Raw genomic sequence first — 16,881 nt, 5'->3', positions numbered from 1 at the left:
ATCTGGAGGGGAGACGAGAGGGCAGAGGGGGTCAGAAGCTGGTGGAATGGACACAAAAAGAGAAAGTGGAGGGAAGGAGCGGACTGTCTCATTGGGGGAGAGCAATTAGGAGTATATAGCAAGGTGTATATAAATTTTTGTATGAGAGGCTGACTTGATTTGTAAACTTTCACTTAAAACACAATAAAAATTAAAAAAAAAAAGAAACCATGGATGTTTTGAGAAGATTAAATAATTTTATTAGTAAAAATAATTTAAAAAAACCTGTTGACTCTGACCCATGACATACATACACCATGTATGTCAAACTGCGCTCCATAGAGCTATCAATAGCTGATTTTTCAGAAGTAGATCACCAGACCCTTCTCCCAAGGCCCCTCTTGTTGGACTGAATCTCCAACCTTTCAGCTAGGTTAGCAGCTAAGTGTGTTAAACATCTGTACCACCCCGGGACAGTAACAGTAATAACTAATACTTAAATAGCATGTTGTATGTTCCAATCCTTATTCCAACTACTTTACTTATATAAAAGTGTTTAATTTTGCAATAACCCTATGATGTAGATTTGCTACTATTCCCATTTAACAGATGATGAAACTGAGGCACAGACAAGTAACCTGTCCATGGTTGCACAGCTAATATGTTACAGAATTCTAATTTGAATCCAGGCAATCTGGCACCAGTGGACTTGCCTTTAATCACCAGGCTGTATTTCTTCTGATTTATGTTTTAAAAGATCATGTTGAAGTGTAGGGGATAGACGGTGGGGAAGAGTTTAAGAAAGGAAACCAGCTGGGGGAGAGATGACCATGGCTTGGACTGTGGCAGTAGAGGAGAGGAATAGTGGTTGGATTCAAGATGTGCTTTGAATGAAGAGGAAATAGCAGGTTTTTCTATTTCTAAAATCCATAGTTGCTATTTTCTGGAGATACGCCTCTGTAGCCATTATCATAAAGCTGTTTTAGAAAGCCACATGTCTGAATGAAATGTGATTGCGATATGTGAGAGAAAGAAGAATGAAAGATGACGCCAACTTTTTGGCCTGAGCAATTGGATAAAAAAGATGGTGCTTCTTACAGAGCTGGGAAAACTGGGGGAAGAGTTAATTTGCTGAGGGTTGGGAACAGAGAGTTTGATTTTGAACATGTAAAGTTGAGATGTATATGACATACCTAAGAAGAAATAACAAGGTGACAATAGAGCATATGGAGCCTGGTGTTCACAGAAAAGGTGCAGACCATAGACTTGTATTTGTGAGTCAATATCAGAGGCATAGCTAAGGTATGGCAGACATGGCACGTGCCCTGGGGGCACCACCGAGCAGTTTTGATCAGCCCAGTATGACCCAACATCCTTCCTCAAGCACAGCAGACACCCAGGCATAGTGAGAGTGGATGGGGGGGCGGGGGGTTTCGCCCCCAGGGCGCAAGTTCAAGGAGGTGCCAGGTGAGGCATGGAATGACATTGTGAGGTGCCACGAATATGAAAGGTACCTGACTGAGGCAGCCAGAAAAGAGGGGAGAAGGCATTTCTGCTGATGGATCATGCTATCAACATATATTCATATTGAAATTGGGGGGAGGTGGCAACTTAGTGATAGCCCCCTGGGCGCTCATTATCTGCTCCGTTACTCCCCTGCAAGGTCACAATTTCAGTGTTTGCCATAGTGGTATTTTTCTAGCTACACCTCTGTAGTCATTTTCATAAAGGCATTTTAGAAAGCTACATGTCTGTATGAAGTCCCCTAGGGAAGCTTTCCAAAGACTGAGTTTGGGACATTCTCACTTTTAGAGGTCATGCAGAAGAAGCGGATCCAACAAAAGAGTTCGATGAAGAGTAGCAGGCTAGGGAGATGGAAAACAAGACGTCAAGTAAGAACGTGTTTGAAAGACCAACTGATTCACAGGGTCTAACGCTGTCAATAGGTCCAGCAAGGTGAAGGCTGAGAATTAACCATTGCATTTGGCAAAGTGGAAGTCTTTAGGGACTTGACAATGGATCATTAGGAACAAAAGTCTGATTGGATTTAGTTCAAGGGACTAGCAAAAGCCTCAAGCCTCTTGTAGCTAGCTACCTAGCGATCTCAGGTGATTAAACATTTTTTTAATGAAAAAAAGGCAGAGGATAGTAGCAGAAGAATGTTGGATATATAATGGACTGTCAAAAGAACAAATAAATAGTCTTAGAAGAAGTACAAACAGAATGTTCCTTGGAAGCAAGGATGGGAAGACTTTGGCTTGCTTACTTTGGACACATCATCGGGAAAGACCAATCATTAGAAAAGGACATAATGTTTGGTAAAAAAGAGGGTCTACAACAACCAGGGAAGCCCTCAATAAGTTGGATTGACAGAATCGACTCAATGGCAATGGGTTTGGTTTTCTTTTTTAATGCTTCCATCAATTAAGAAATATTTTATTTCCCATCTCCTACACGCCCAACATTGTTAGGCACTGACTCCAATGGCTTTGCGTCCGCATTCTTTCATTAATTCATGCAACAATTATTCATTGAATGCCTAGTATGTGATGGATGCTCGATTTTAAGGTTTTAATTTTTTTCTTTGATTGTTGCAGGAACATTTTGGCATTAAATAAAATTTGAAAAATCAAAGAATGTCTATACTTCCATAGTGGAAGCCCTCATGGCATAGTGGTTAAGCGCTATGGCTGCTAACCAAAGGGTCAGCAGTTTGAATCTACCAGGTGCTACTTGGAAACACTACGGGGCAGTTCTACTCTGTCCGATAGGGTCACTATGAGTTGGAATTGACTCGACGGCAACAGGTTTGGTTTTTTTGATTTATACTTCCATAATCCTAACACATTAACATTTTCCAGATTCCTTTCAATTACTGTCCATGTGTCTCAATAACTTCTACAAAACTTTATTAATTATATTTTAAGCCTCTTCCTCTGTAGATGTATTTTAATATGCTAATTATGACTACAATTACTTTTTTTGTGAATATGTAACATCATTTAACTAATCATCTTTATTCCCTACCATTTATGCTGTATTCAAATTCCAATATATTATGATTATTTGTTAATGTCGTCTCATTAAGCTATGAGTAGCCCCTCAAAAGCCCAGGAATATATCTGGTTCAACTCTGAATCCCCAGCGTCTGCCTGGCACAGAGTCATTGCTTCTGGGAAGCAAGGAAACTGTGTAATTGGATGGTTAAGAACAGAACACTGAACGCCTTGGTTCTCATCTTGCATTCTTCACTTGTAGGCTGGTCACAGTGGATGAATTACTTAACCTCTCTGTATCTCATCTATAAATTGGAGATGATAATAGTACTCTATCAGTTGTTGGGAGGGTTAAATGCATTAATGTATGCAAAATCGTTATGACTGGCCCTGCTTCATTGTAAGTATTTTATAAACAATGGCTAAGGGGGGAAAAAAAATAACAAAGTCAGTGACTCCAATATGTCTAGTGAATAAATAATAAACGGGAGTTTCATTTATACTAATAATTTTCCTCTTCTTTTGGTTTACTTCCTTTTTAGTTTAGTCACAATGTTCTGAGCACTTATTTGGTGCCAGGTATCCAGAGATGAATAATTATCTCTTGGGATTAATTTTCGGAAGTGGCACTGAGGATAAAATGTGAAAATAACATGCACATTTCTGTGACCTGGATCCTTACAGGGATTTTGCCTCAGGAAGTTACGCTCCCTGAGGGCAGGGGCGGCATCTCAGCAGGTGCTCAGGGACTGGCATCTACTGGCTCCTTTCCTCCCCATTCATCCAGGCCCTTTTCTTCTTTTGTGTTATTTTTCTCCCTCTTCTTAATCGCTTTCTTTGGATCCTGATTTCTTGCCTAAATAAACAAATACGATTCAGTTAGGTAACACCAGAAGTGGGAGAAAAGTCATGGGAGTGACCATGAGCAAGCCATGTTTGAAGAGGCCAGTCCATCTGGTCGATTGCTCGTATTAGGGAATCTCCAAAGGAAACAGGCACAGGTCGTGAAGGGCCCTGAGGGTCGGGAAGAAATCAGGATGGATTACCTACAGGGAGCTGCAAAAGGTTCTTGAAGGAGGAAGTGACTTAATGTAAGTCATTATAAAGCTTCTCGGAATAACTACACAGGCTAATAACCAGCGTGCCAGAGACCAGTTGAGGACTGTTGTCCAATCCTGGAGAAATGGGAATGAATAAAAGGGGAATGACTATTTTGGGATTATTTCCTTCTATATCCTACTAGCGTTTGCATTCATTCACTCATTCTGCGTACGCGTATTGAGTGCCTACTTTGTGTTAGGCACGGTGCTGGATACAAAGGATATAAACAAATCAGTCTCGCTGTCACGATCAGTTGTTCCCATGACTGACAGCCCCAGTAGACCCTGAGCTCTGGACTGCTGGAATCGCCTGTCTCCTGTCGCTCTCTTTGCTCGGCACATCCCAAAGCCAAACCTATTGCTATCGAGCCAATTTTGACTCTTAGCGGCCCCACAGGACAGAGTAGAACTGCCCCATAGGGTTTCCAAGGAGCGGCTGGGGGATTCAAACTGCTGATCTTTTGGTTAGCAGCGGAGTTCATCACCACTGCGCCACCAGGTTTCCCCTTGGCACGTAGTGGGAGCGCAAATCGTGTAGCCTGAGTTGATTCACGGCCTTGCAGGATGATGGCTAAATGCATAGGGATGGGAAGAAAAGGCAGGGTGGCATGGATCTCGACTGTGACAGTGATCTTGCAAGAGCAATGTTTGCGTGTATGAGTGTGTGTGTGTGTGTGTGTGTCTCTGTGTGTGTGTCTGTCTGTCTGTGTGGTGGGAGTCTTCGGTTCCCGGCTGCGCGCCCAGCTGCAGGGCGAACGCTTCCCGTTCCTTGCGCGCTCCAGCCAGCCCAGGCCGGGGCAGCGCGCCGAAGGGCCCCGGCGCAGCCTCGGTCCTGCGGGCAGTCGGGCCGGGCTCGGCTCCTCCTTGCGGCGGGCGGGGCTGCCCTCGGTACCTCCCCGCGGCCCCGGCGCCGGGAACCAGGGAGCGGGGGCGGCTGGCGAGCCGGCGGCGGGCGGAGCCTGAGCCGCACGGCCGCGGCCAATCGCGCCTCGCCAGGGGAGGAGCCCCGAAAGGGGAAAAAGAAAGTGCGGCGGAAAGTAAGATGCTTATTGGGGAAGAATCACCCGATCAGGGTCTCCGGGGCTCGGTTTTGGACCCACGCGCTGGGAGAAGCAGTGCCAGGCGACCCCCGGTCCTCACCGCCTTCGCTGCGCCGGCTCGGCTTCCCACGAAAGGTGAGTCTCGCGCTGCCATGCGGGCTCGAAGGAATCGTGCAAATCGCAGAAATTCGGCGCACAAGGATTCTTAGAAAAGATCGCCTAAACCCTTCTATTTTACATAGGGGAAACTGAGGCACGGAGCAAGGCAGCGGCCGGGACCGGTCGCGCAGCTGGTTTGTCCTGAGGCCAAGACTCGAACCCAGCTGTGCAGTGCCCCATCTGTGCTTTGTTGAGGTTTAAGTAATGCAGTTGTGGGACGGCTGTGCCCTGTTGTGTCCCCCCGCCCCCCCCCGCTCCCAGCCTTTTGGGGGATCTATCCCGATCTTCCCCCAGCTTGTTTTATTCAGAGGGCTTCCCCAAGCAGCGGGGATAGAGGGGTAGTTCGTCCAGCCTGACCACTCGGCACCACGTCGCTCCCAACTCAGAGCGGTGACAGCCTGGGTAAGGGCAGCCTGCAGCCCTGCTTCCTCCTCGCCTGACCTGCTTTCTCTAAAGGTGCCCCTGCCCTAGGTGTCAGTCCTGCGCTTGCCGGAGTCGGGGGAGAGGGTTGCCGGTAACCTCGTATTATGTCACAGCCCCTGACAAAGTGGAGCTGCTGGCCCTGTGGAGGATAGAATGCCCCTTTTTTAGGAAGAGCCGACTTACGGAGCCATAGCGCCTTCCCACTTCGGAGTGCTGGGAGCGAATAAGGAAGACCAGTTAAAAAGAAAATCGCAAACAGAAAAACTAACTTATAGTCGTTTCCTTTAAGAGCCAGTTCCCAGCCTGTCTTCCCTCCACCCTCTGGTTGTGAAATTGTGAACCAGGGCGCTTTGCGACATTTTTGGTTCCCTGCTTACCTGTTTTGTCTCCAGCTCTGCCACTTACTAGCTGTGTGAACTAGAGCAAGTTAACCAACATTTCTGATCCTCAAGATTGTCAGCGACCAAATGGAGATTACTACAGTCACAGTGGTCCCTTCCAGTGGTTGGGAGGGTTAAATGGAGTCATTCAAATAATGTGAACTCCAGACTGTGGTGCTTTCTCCTTTGAAGTTTGAATGTCTCTTATACAAATGGTTTTCAGAATGTGGACCACATGTGACTTGGATTATGTGCCTAACTTAGAATATAGAAATAGTGTTTCTCGGTAATGCAGTTTTCCTAGTAGTTTTTGGGTCGAACCTCCTCTTTGTGAGCTGCCCTGATCAGAGGGCAGCATTTGACAAAGAGGGTCTTGAATTTAATAAGAGGTAGGAGAAGGGCAAAGGAAGTTGGAAGTGCCTTCATGTTCCAGACTTTTCTCAGCCCTTATTTTCTCCTCTCTTAGGTCAGAGAAGCAACTCATATATTTTAGTTAGTGTGGAAAAACGACAACAAAATCTTATGTATTTCCTGGATTGTGCAGTGAGGCCGTTAAATTCCGCCTCTACAGGATACAGATTTGCTTCGTTTTAAACACAGACACACACACACGCAATTGTCAAGTCTTACGTTGTTATTAGTATTTTAAAATTAAATCACTTCCCCCACACACTCCACTCATGACGTTCGATTTTATTCTGATTGACTTCCTACAATTGTTTACTACTAAATACAGGCATCATTCAGAGTCCCTGACTTAAGAGAGCATCCAGCATTTATAGTTAGCTCCCTCCTTCACAGCCCATACCATTTGGGTGGCATCAGTGCGTTTGCTGGGGGGGGGGGGGTGTGGTGCGTCTCGAGGGAAGGCAGAGCTTGGTGGTACCCGCCTTGGTGCATCCCACACCAACCATTCTCTGAGGATGGATCACTTGCTTCAGTCTGCCTGTTCCGTGCACCTGCATGGTGATGAGCTGACCAGGATGCATGTGAACGTGTGCCTGAGAGTCTGGGGACTTGTGGGGAAAAGAAAAATGCTCAGAGTAAGGTGAGAACAAGGGGCTGGAAGTGAGACTGAATGCTGATTCCTTTGGGTTTTGGTTCTTTGAAGAAAGGCCACCCAGTTATACCCTTTCTACTTATTCAGGTTATTATTTGTTCTTACTAAAACCATGCATATGTATAGAACTTCAAAATTTCCCAAGTGTGTTCCACATAAATTATCTTCCTTGTTATTTGCAATAGCCCTGGGAGAAGTAAATGACTGGCATATTAGTAGGAAAAGGAACCCAGGTTTTGCGGTCAAACCTACTTTGCTGGGTGATGCAAATGGTTAACATGCTTGGCTGCTAACTGAAAGGTTGGAGGTTTGGGTCCACCCAGAAGAAAGGCCTGGTGATCTGCTTTAGGAAAATCAGCCACTGAATACCCTGTGGACCACATTCTACTCTGACACACATAGGGTTGCCATGAGGTGGAATCGACTCAAGAGCAACTGATTTAAATGGAGTAATGTAAAGTACATGTAGTGATTAGGTCTGCATTAAATGATGTCACTTCTTAGCTGTTCTCAATTTGGTGAGATGGAAACTGAGGGAGACTCTGAGGAATGAGTTTTCCAAGGGTCATGAGGTTGGTAAATGTCTACCCTGGCAGAACAATTAGTGCTGTTATATATAAGGTCACCAGGAGTGGGAGACTACTCAATGGCAGCTCACACCACCACAAATCAAACTGTTTGACTTCTATTTCAGGTCTTTTCCCATTGCTCTGTCACCTCTCCAATGAGACCTTTAACAAATTGCTTCAGTTGTTAAACTTACCTTATTTGGCTCGTGATGGTAGGTGATCCTTTCTGCCCCAAAGGGGATATTACTGTACTAATAGAACAATCCTTAAACATGGAACTGTAAAGTTTGGTAAGGCTGACTCTCAGGAGAGAGAGTTTATAAGGGAAATCTCTGAGGCAGCCTTCCTACTCTCATGTGCCGGGGTTTGATGTAATGATATGTCTTCAATTCATAGGAAGAAGAGTACTATGAAGACATAGAGTTCAGAATTATGTCATGTTTTTCTTTCATGTTCTGAGTGGTTCCTTCCCCCAGCTGTCTACATGCTAGCTTGCAGGGTGATAAGAAGATCAAGGAATGAGTGTCATGAGTGACCATAGCATTACGTATCTCTTCCGTCAGCTCTGTGGGTAAACGGACACACAGAGCAGTACGCAAAGTCACCGTTTGCGGAAAGATAACTGCATGCTACCAGTGCTGGTCACCTGCTGGAGTTTCAGTCCTCTCTGTGGAGGGTGGTAGCTGCAGGCTTCTGTAGGAAGATGGTCATGTCTGTTTCCGGCCAGGCGGTGGAACAATTTCTCCGCTGAGACACCTCCCAGGCCATCAGGTGTCTCTGCTTTGTAGCTAACAGACGAGTTTGCAAACTCAGTTCTTGCAAACTCTGTTCGAGGAGAAGCGTTTGGCTCCCAGCTTTTGCCATAGGAGCACGTGTTTGTTTGCTTTTGCACAAGGTAGGCGGTTAGCAGCATCCTACCTGGAACAGTTAGGAAAACAGAATGGGACTGGAGGAAATCAGAGGAGGAGGCAGGAGAGAGAAAAAGAAATAAAGGTTATCTCCAGTGTACACACAGTTTCATTTGTTGCTCAACTTTGTCAGGCTTTTGCCGGTGACACAGATGGAGGAGCCGGTGAGTCACTGTCACCGTGCCCGTGCGCTCTTCAAGACAGCCACCTACTGTGCTTTTTGCCCATTTTGGAAATTGTTCTGTGTGGGGGAAAAAAAAAACAGGAAGGTTACAGAACATTTGGTATCTGAAATTTTAGGGGAAATTTAGGTTAGCTATACTCATTTGCCCAAAATATATTTTTTCTTTTTTGAGGTTGAGACTGCTGGTTTTGGCAGTTGAATGGACACGTGGACACTGACAGGGTTGTCAGGACTCCTCCTCCCCCCTGACTTTATGCTGAGTAGCTCTGGCAGCTGTGGCAGTGTGGGGTTATTGATGATGACAAGTACCTGAAGCAAGTTATTGTATCGGGGAGTGCCTTAGTCTCCTCAGCTGGGAAATGGGGACATGGAATGCTACTTGGAAGTTAAAAGTCCCTGTCTCAGTGTCTTATTCATAGAAGACATTTAATTAACATGAATTCTTTCCTCTGCTTTCTCTGCCTTCAATTTATTAGTCTGTAAAATTATGATAATCAAAAGTTAATAGCTACCGTTTACTGAACTCTGTCATGGTTTGTGCTGACTGTTTTCCGTATATGGGCTCATTTAGTCCTTGGAATAATCCTTTGTGTTTTTCGAGGCAACTGAGGCTCTGAGCGGTTAAGTAGAATGACCGGAGTCACAAATTAAGTGCTCCTGCTGAAACTCATATATGCGTTTTATTTTAGAATTAAGAAGGACCTTAAATTATCGACTTCTGGACTAGAACTGAGTACTCTAACTGGGACCAATGACCCACCCCAGCCCCATCCTGCCGTTCTGATTCTATTTTTGACTTGCGTGTGACTGAAAAGTTTCTCTACCTTTGGGCCTAAAATATGGGCTGGCTGGGTTGGATGATCCCTAAGGTCCTTCAGCTACAATATTTTTCTTTAAAATTCCTTTGAACTCTGAAATTCTATGACCACATCTCTTTGCCAACGTCAAGTTTAAAAGGGGGAAAAGGCATTAAAGAGAAAATATTCTCATTGTTTGACACCCAGGAGACAGGTGTATTTTCTGGCCAAATAGTTGAGACCAGGGGAAATCAGCATTCATCGGTTTGTGTACATCTGCCATTTCATTTAATCATAAAAATAACTCTCAGATATATATTAGTGTCTGTCTTTTACAGATGAGAGAACTGAGGCTCAGAGAGACTAACAGACTTGCCCATGGTTATCTAATTAGTAAGGATTGGAACCTGTGTGTGCCTGAGAGCTGAGCCTCTTGGGCAACCATTCTACATTTACTAGACACCACACCATAAAATCTGAGGGCTTGCGTAACTAGATTCAGAAATGTACCTCCCTGTATTCTCATACAGTATTACCACCGCCGCTATATTCTTTCTTCCTCTTTCCATCTCAACTGCCTTATTTTCTTAGTGCTGCTATGATGGAAGTACCACAAGGGGGAGGCTTTGATGAACAGGAATTTATTTTCTCACAGTTAGGAGGCTAGAAGTCCAAATTTAGGGCACTGGCTCCAGGAGAAGGCTTTCTCTCTTTGTGGGTTCTGAGAGAAGATCCTTCTCTTTCCTGCTTCTCTTCCTTGGTTCTTTGGCAATCTCCACATGGCATCAGTGTTTTTCCATTTGAGTTTTCTTTCTTCTGTACCTGATCTGTTCCTTACTCCTAAAAAGTGATTAACTTAAAACATACCCTACATTGATATGGCCTCATTAACATAACAAAGAAAACCCTATTCCCAACTGGAATTACATTCATAGGTATCCCATTGCCAGCCATCAAGTCTATTCCAACTCCCAGGGACCCTGTAGGACTGAGTAGAGCTGCCCCATAGGATTTCCAAGGTTGTCAGTCTTTACTGAAGCAGACTGGCACATCTTTCTCTCATGAAGTTGCTGGTGGGATTTGAACTGCAGATCTTTTCGATTAGCATCCCAGTGCTTAACAATTGCACCACCAAGGCTCCTTCCATAGGTATAAACCAAAACAAAACAAAAAAAATACAAAAACAAATCCATTGCTGTCAAGTCGATGCTGACCCACAGTGACCCTAGAGGGCAGATCTAGAGGCTTCCAAGGAGCAGCTGGTGGTTTTGAACTGCTGACCTTTTGGTTAGCAGCCAAGCTGGTAACCACTGCGCCACCAGGGCTCCTCCACAGGTATAGGGGTTAGGATTTACAACACATATTTTTGGGAGACACAATTCAATCCGTAACTCCAACCATGCTGCTTATATCTTTTCTTGATTCTTCCCAGTCCATGAAGCCCCTTTGATTGCCTTCTTTCAATGCGCATAACATTTTATATCACTATCGTGGTTTTTTTTTTTTTAACCTGTGGTAATCTGTGCCCTTGTGTTCTTGTCCAGGTCCCTGATTAGCACCTAAGTGGCTGAGCACAGGGTACCTCTGCGCCGTGCCTAGCAAACTGCTTTGTCCTTAAAAACATTAGTTCACGATGGATTCATATTGTGTCAGGTAGGCCCGCAATCAGCTTTCTGGTTTTCTCGTACTTTAGTGTATCGTTAATTTTCTCAAATTTTGCCTCTACAGACTAATAAAATTTCCTTCAATTTTGCAGTCACAAAATCAGACAAGTGATAAAGAGTCACAGACTCTAGGAGGTTGGACTTCACTGGCTCAGTGATGGGAAACACATTTCTATCCAAATACTAGAGGGTGTTTCTCAGTAAACACCATGAAGGATGACACTGAAGTGCGGACTTGCATATATTGACAGCAAGGCCAGTGTAAAATGTCATAAATAAATTACTTGAAAGAAAGTAGGAAGTTTCCAGGGGAAACAGGCAGCTGTAAGGAGTTTCCATCTCAGGAGTTCTAAAACCAGAGAAGAATTCACATCAGTCCAGCTCTTATTTAATATAATTGGCATGGGTTGAACATAAAGATGGATGACCTTTTCTGTCCATTTTATACCTGGGAAAAGCCTGTGGTTTCTACCTGTCTGGCACTTAAGTCCTTGTGTTGACATTGGCTCCCACTTCTCCCAATCAATGCTAAAGGCAACAGAAAAGAGAACCAGTCATTTTGTGAACCCTGGTACCTAACAATGTTCTTGTCGTAGACAGTGCAGCTCCTTAAGCCAGTTATGGTTAGATGCTATGGCGCCCTGAAATTATAGCTGCATAACCTAGTAGGAAAACCAGGGATTTGGGGATCAGATCAATCTCCCTTGGTTTGACAAGTTATTTGGTCTGTTTGTGCCTTATTTTCAGCATCTGTATAATGGGGATAATAAAACCCATTTCATCAGGCCAGTGAATTTTTGGGAGGTGCCAATCGTATGCCATAAGGTTTGTTAAGAGCCTGGTGCAGAGAGGATTTAGTCTTTATTATAAATAACAGTGGCAATGATTCCATTGTACATGCAATGGATGTTGGATTAGAAGATAAACGCCCTAGGTTCAAATAGTGATAATTTTCATTTATATAGAACTTTATACTTTAAATCTGCACAATGCTTATGTTATTACATACACACATGCACACACTTATAAAATTGTTTTTTACAATGATTTTTAGGTAGTCAGGGTAGGTGTGGCCAACACAGTTTTCTCTCCTGAGTCTCCCAGAGATTATTGTTTTTGTTAGTTTTGTCAAGTCAGTTCCAACTCATAGCAACCTTGCATATAATAGAACGAAGTGTTGCCTGGTCCTGCATCACCCTTACAATCATTGCTATGTTTGAGCCCATTGTTGCAGCCACTGTGTTAATCCATCTAATTCAGGGTCTCCCTCTATTTCTTAATTATCTAGTTATCTAGGGCTGCTATAACAGAATTACCACAAGTGGATGGCTTTAAGAAAGATAAATTTATTCTCTCACAGTCCAGGAGGCTGGAAGTCCAGATTCAGGGTGCTAGCTCCAAGGGAAGGCTTTCTCTCTCTGTTGGCTCTGGGGGAAGGTCCTTGTCATCCATCTTTCCCAGTTGAGGAGCTCCTCAGTGCAGTGTCCCTGAGTCCAAAGGACATGCTATTCTCCTGGCTCTTGTTTCTTGGTGGTGTGAGATTCCCGTGTCTCTTTGATTGCTTCTCTCTTTCATATCTCAAAAGAGATTGGTTTAAAACATAACCTAATCTTGTAGATTGAGTCTTGCCTCAACATAACTGCCACTAATCCCACCTCATTAACATCATAGAGGTAGGATTTACAACACACAGGAAAATCACATCAGATCACAAAATGGTTAAACAATCACACAACACTGGGAATCATGGCCCAGCCAAGTTGACACACATTTTTGGGGGACACAATTCAATCCATAACACCAAACATGATGTCCTTCTCCAGGGACGGGTCCGTCCTGATAACATGTCCGAAGTACGTGAGACTTAAGTCTTGCCATCTTTGCTTCTCAGGAGTGTTCTGGCTGTACTTATTCCAAGACATACTTGTTCCTTCTTCTGGCAGTCCACGGTATAGTCAGTATTCTTGGCCAACACCAAATTCAAAGGCATCAGTTCTTCTTTGGTCTTTCTTATTCATTGGCCAGCGTTCACATGTATATGAAGCAATTGTTGTTGTTGTTAGGTGCCTTGGAGGCAGTTCTGACTCATAGTGACCCCGTTTACAACAGAGACACTGCTGGGTCCTGGGCCATTCTCACAGTCATTGTTATGCTTGAGCTCATTGTTGAAGCCACTGTGTCATCAGTCTCGTTGAGGGTCTTCCTCTTTTTCGCTGACCTCTACTTTACCAAGCATGATGTCCTTCTCCAGGAACTGATCTCTCCTGATAACATGTCCAAAATATGGAGCAGTTGAGAGAGGCTTAAATATTTGCTAAGACCACATAGCTGGTGAGCTGTGAAGCTGGCCCTTAGACCCTAGCTTTCTAACTCCAAGATGGTGCATTTTTATCTCAGCCATTCAATAAACCAGCTCTGCCACTGGTTAATTCTTTTCCTTCTTTAGGCTGCCATTTGATCATTTGTAATGTAAGGAATTTGGACAAGGTGCTCTCTAAGGTACAGTGTTCTGTGGATTTGTGATTGTAGAGTAATGGTGTAGGAAGGACCACGGAAGCCTGAGAACAAACCGTCACTCCACTCTCCACAGAGGCTTCCATGTATCATGACGTATGGAGCATTTAAAGTCCCAGATATCCCAGAGCCCACTTGGCTTCAGTGAGGGTCACAACTGAGTACTACACTAGGAGTCAGATCCATGACGACACCTCCTGTTTCCTTAATGATGCGATTCTGCCATGTTTCCATGACTTGTGGACACTTTTTCTCCCTAGGATCCAGGTTTAGGGTAGGAAGAGAAGATAGACACCTGGGTTAGGCACCATGACATTTATTGTTTGGGAAAATTAATGCAGAGCCTTTTTAAAAAGCAGGTTCTCTATCACTATTAATCACTATAATCTTTTACAAAGAAATAAATGGATGAAATATTTGGCTTCCATTTGGATTTAAGCATTATGAGTTCACATTCTCTTCCTTCCTATTTTGAGCTAATTTAGAGTCCATGGAAGGAGCTTGGGTCTCATTGAAATATAGGAGTTCTTTCAGCTTATAGAAATGACGGCAACTTAAGAGTGACAATAATCACCAAGTAGTACTTTTCTGGAAGATAAGGCTTCACTTTTCCAATTACAAAGTGAGACAATGGTAGGGACAGAGGGGTCGAATAGATAGAGTGGGTAGTGAAAAGTGGGCTGGCTTTGGAGTCGGGATGGGCTTGAAAACTAAATCTACTGCTTGCTTATGCTGTCCAGGCTTAGTTTCATCACCTGTAAGACAGTTGAGTGGTGCAAGTGGTTAAGCCCTTGACTACTAGCTGAAAGACTGGCAGTTCAAACCTACCCAGAGTCACCTAAGAAGACAGGCCTTGGTGGTCTGCTTCTGAAAGGTCACAGCCTTGAAAACCGTATGGACCAATAGTACTCTGCACACATGGTATCACCACGAGTCAGAATCAACTGTATGGCAGCTATCACCAGCACCAACAACACAGAAGGCACTCAGTACTCATTGCTCCTGGATCATCCTTCAGTGCTATTTATCCTGAGGCTTCACGCATTTGATGACACTCAAATGGAGATGGGGAGTATATTAAATAGATGCCTCAGGCTGGTAAGGGAATGTGCCCAGTTTGGCAAACATTTATTAGACATGGATTAAGTACTGGATGCTATGTTACAACAAGAATAATAAGTCAGAGTTTCTGTCCTCTGAATGCTTGCTAGTTGGTGGGAGAAATAAGACATTCACAGAGCATTGGATAAGCCTCCGTTGATAAAGATCTTTTTCTCCCCAACAATCACTGGGCCAACACATCCCTCTCAACATCATAAATCACAAGGACAAGATTTCTACAGGAACCGGTATGGGGCCCAAAGAACCAGAGGAACATGCTGAAGGCCAGAACCAAGACTGATACTAGTGTCTCAACCAAGAATTCAGAAGAAGGCAGAGATTGGAAAGATACAGTTGGGCATATAGATGGTTGGGGTTGGGGAAAGGGGCTAGACGTTTGTCTTAGATGCTGGTGGATGCTTCCTGTTGCATGCATGCTATATTGCTGTGTCGTAGTGGTTAGAGGCATCCAAGACAGAGTAGGTACAATTGATAAGGCAGACAGTAGTAAGCACTACAGAATAACTGTTAACTGAGTTGTACGGGAGAAGTGGACGTAAGAGTATTTCTGGGTGGGCTTATTTGGAAAGGCCTCATATAGGAGGTGATTTAGCTCAGGGCCTTTTGCAATGGGGAGGGTTTGCTTAAATAGAGCTATGAAGATGAACATTATAGATAAAGGGGTCAACGGGACTGAAAGAAGGAAATGACTCAAAATAGAGTGTACTCGTGAGATAGAGGGTATTAAGTGGAGACTTAAGATAGAATAAGTGGGGAGGTGGCTTGGGAAATAATTTGAAGGGTAAATTAAGACAAGGTTATGGAGGATTTCAAATGACATATATGCATATATATATGGAAACTCTGGTGGTATAGTGGTTAAGTGCTATGGCTGCTAACCAAAGGGTCAGTAGTTTGAATCCACCAAGCACTCCTTGGAAATTCTATGGGGCAGTTCTACTCTGTCCCATAGGGTTGCTATGAGTCGGAATTGACTCGACGGCACTGGGTTTGGTTTGGTTTTTATATATATATCTACATACTGTTTTTTTTTTTTTTCTGTAGGCAGTAGTGGGTCACTGAAGATATTTAAGGAGGGAGAGAGACAGCAGAGATGTGTTTCAGAGAGATAATTCTGAGGCCAATGGGAAGTGTTTAAAGGAGTAGTGATGAGACTGGATCAAAATGGAGACAAAGGGACAGTTAAAAGTCTGTTGCGTTCCAAAACCGAACCAAACTAATTGCCTTCGAGTCGATTCTGACTCATAGCAACCCTACAGGACAGAGTAGAACTGCTCCAGACGATTTCCAAGGAGTACCTGGTAGATACGAACTGCCGACCTTTTCGTTAGCAGCTGTAGCCCTTAGCCACTAAGGGTTTCCTGGCTGTTGCATTAGTCTACTTCATATTCTGATGAGATTATAAGCGTGTGGGTTGTAGACAACATGCTAAGAGTTGGCGGTGGATTACATGTAGTGGCGAAGCGTTGTTGTTGTTTGCTGCTGTAAAGTCATGACAACCCTATGCACAATGAAAGTAAACACTGCCCAGTACTGTGCCATCCCCATGATCAGTTGCAGATTGGATCATTATGGTCCATAGAGTTTTCATTGTCTGATTTTTGGAAGTTGATCTCCAGGCCTTTCTTCTTAGTCCGTCTTAGTGTGGCAGCTTCTCTGAAACCTGTTCCGCGTCATAGAAACACGCAAGCCTCCTCTGACGGACAGGCAGCGGCAGCCCATGAGGTGCAGTAAAGCTGGGAGTTGAACCGGGTCTGCTGCCTGGAAGGTGAGAATTCTACCGCCCAACCACCAGTGCCCCCAGGGCTCAAGTAGGGATCAGGGATAAACCTGATGAATTAGTGCCATTCATTGCAATAGGGAGCATAGAACCAAGAGCAGCATTAGAGGAGAAGACAAGAAATACAATTTGGACTTGTTGAATTTAAGAGACCTGGAGTACCACCTGGAAATGAAGAAACTGGGAGATATCAACACAGAGGTGAA

General features: G+C 44.2%; 1 protein-coding gene across 3 annotated transcripts in view; it reads left to right on the top strand.

The window, feature by feature from the left end:
- Nucleotides 1-5,098: 5,098 nt before the first annotated feature.
- The window catches only part of IL1RAP (interleukin 1 receptor accessory protein), a 160,713-nt gene continuing 148,930 nt past the window's right edge, over nucleotides 5,099-16,881 (top strand). For all 3 annotated transcript variants that reach the window (XM_064272283.1, XM_023551624.2, XM_010592856.3), the window contains exon 1: nucleotides 5,099-5,250. The gene's annotated coding sequence lies outside the window, so the exon portion shown is untranslated. The remainder of the gene's footprint in view (nucleotides 5,251-16,881) is intronic.

The sequence above is a fragment of the Loxodonta africana genome, chromosome 1 (assembly GCF_030014295.1).
Source record: "Loxodonta africana isolate mLoxAfr1 chromosome 1, mLoxAfr1.hap2, whole genome shotgun sequence".
Taxonomy (NCBI): Eukaryota; Metazoa; Chordata; class Mammalia; order Proboscidea; family Elephantidae; genus Loxodonta; species Loxodonta africana.
Note: the sequence above shows the minus strand (reverse complement) of the source record. Positions and strands in the feature narration are given on the sequence as shown.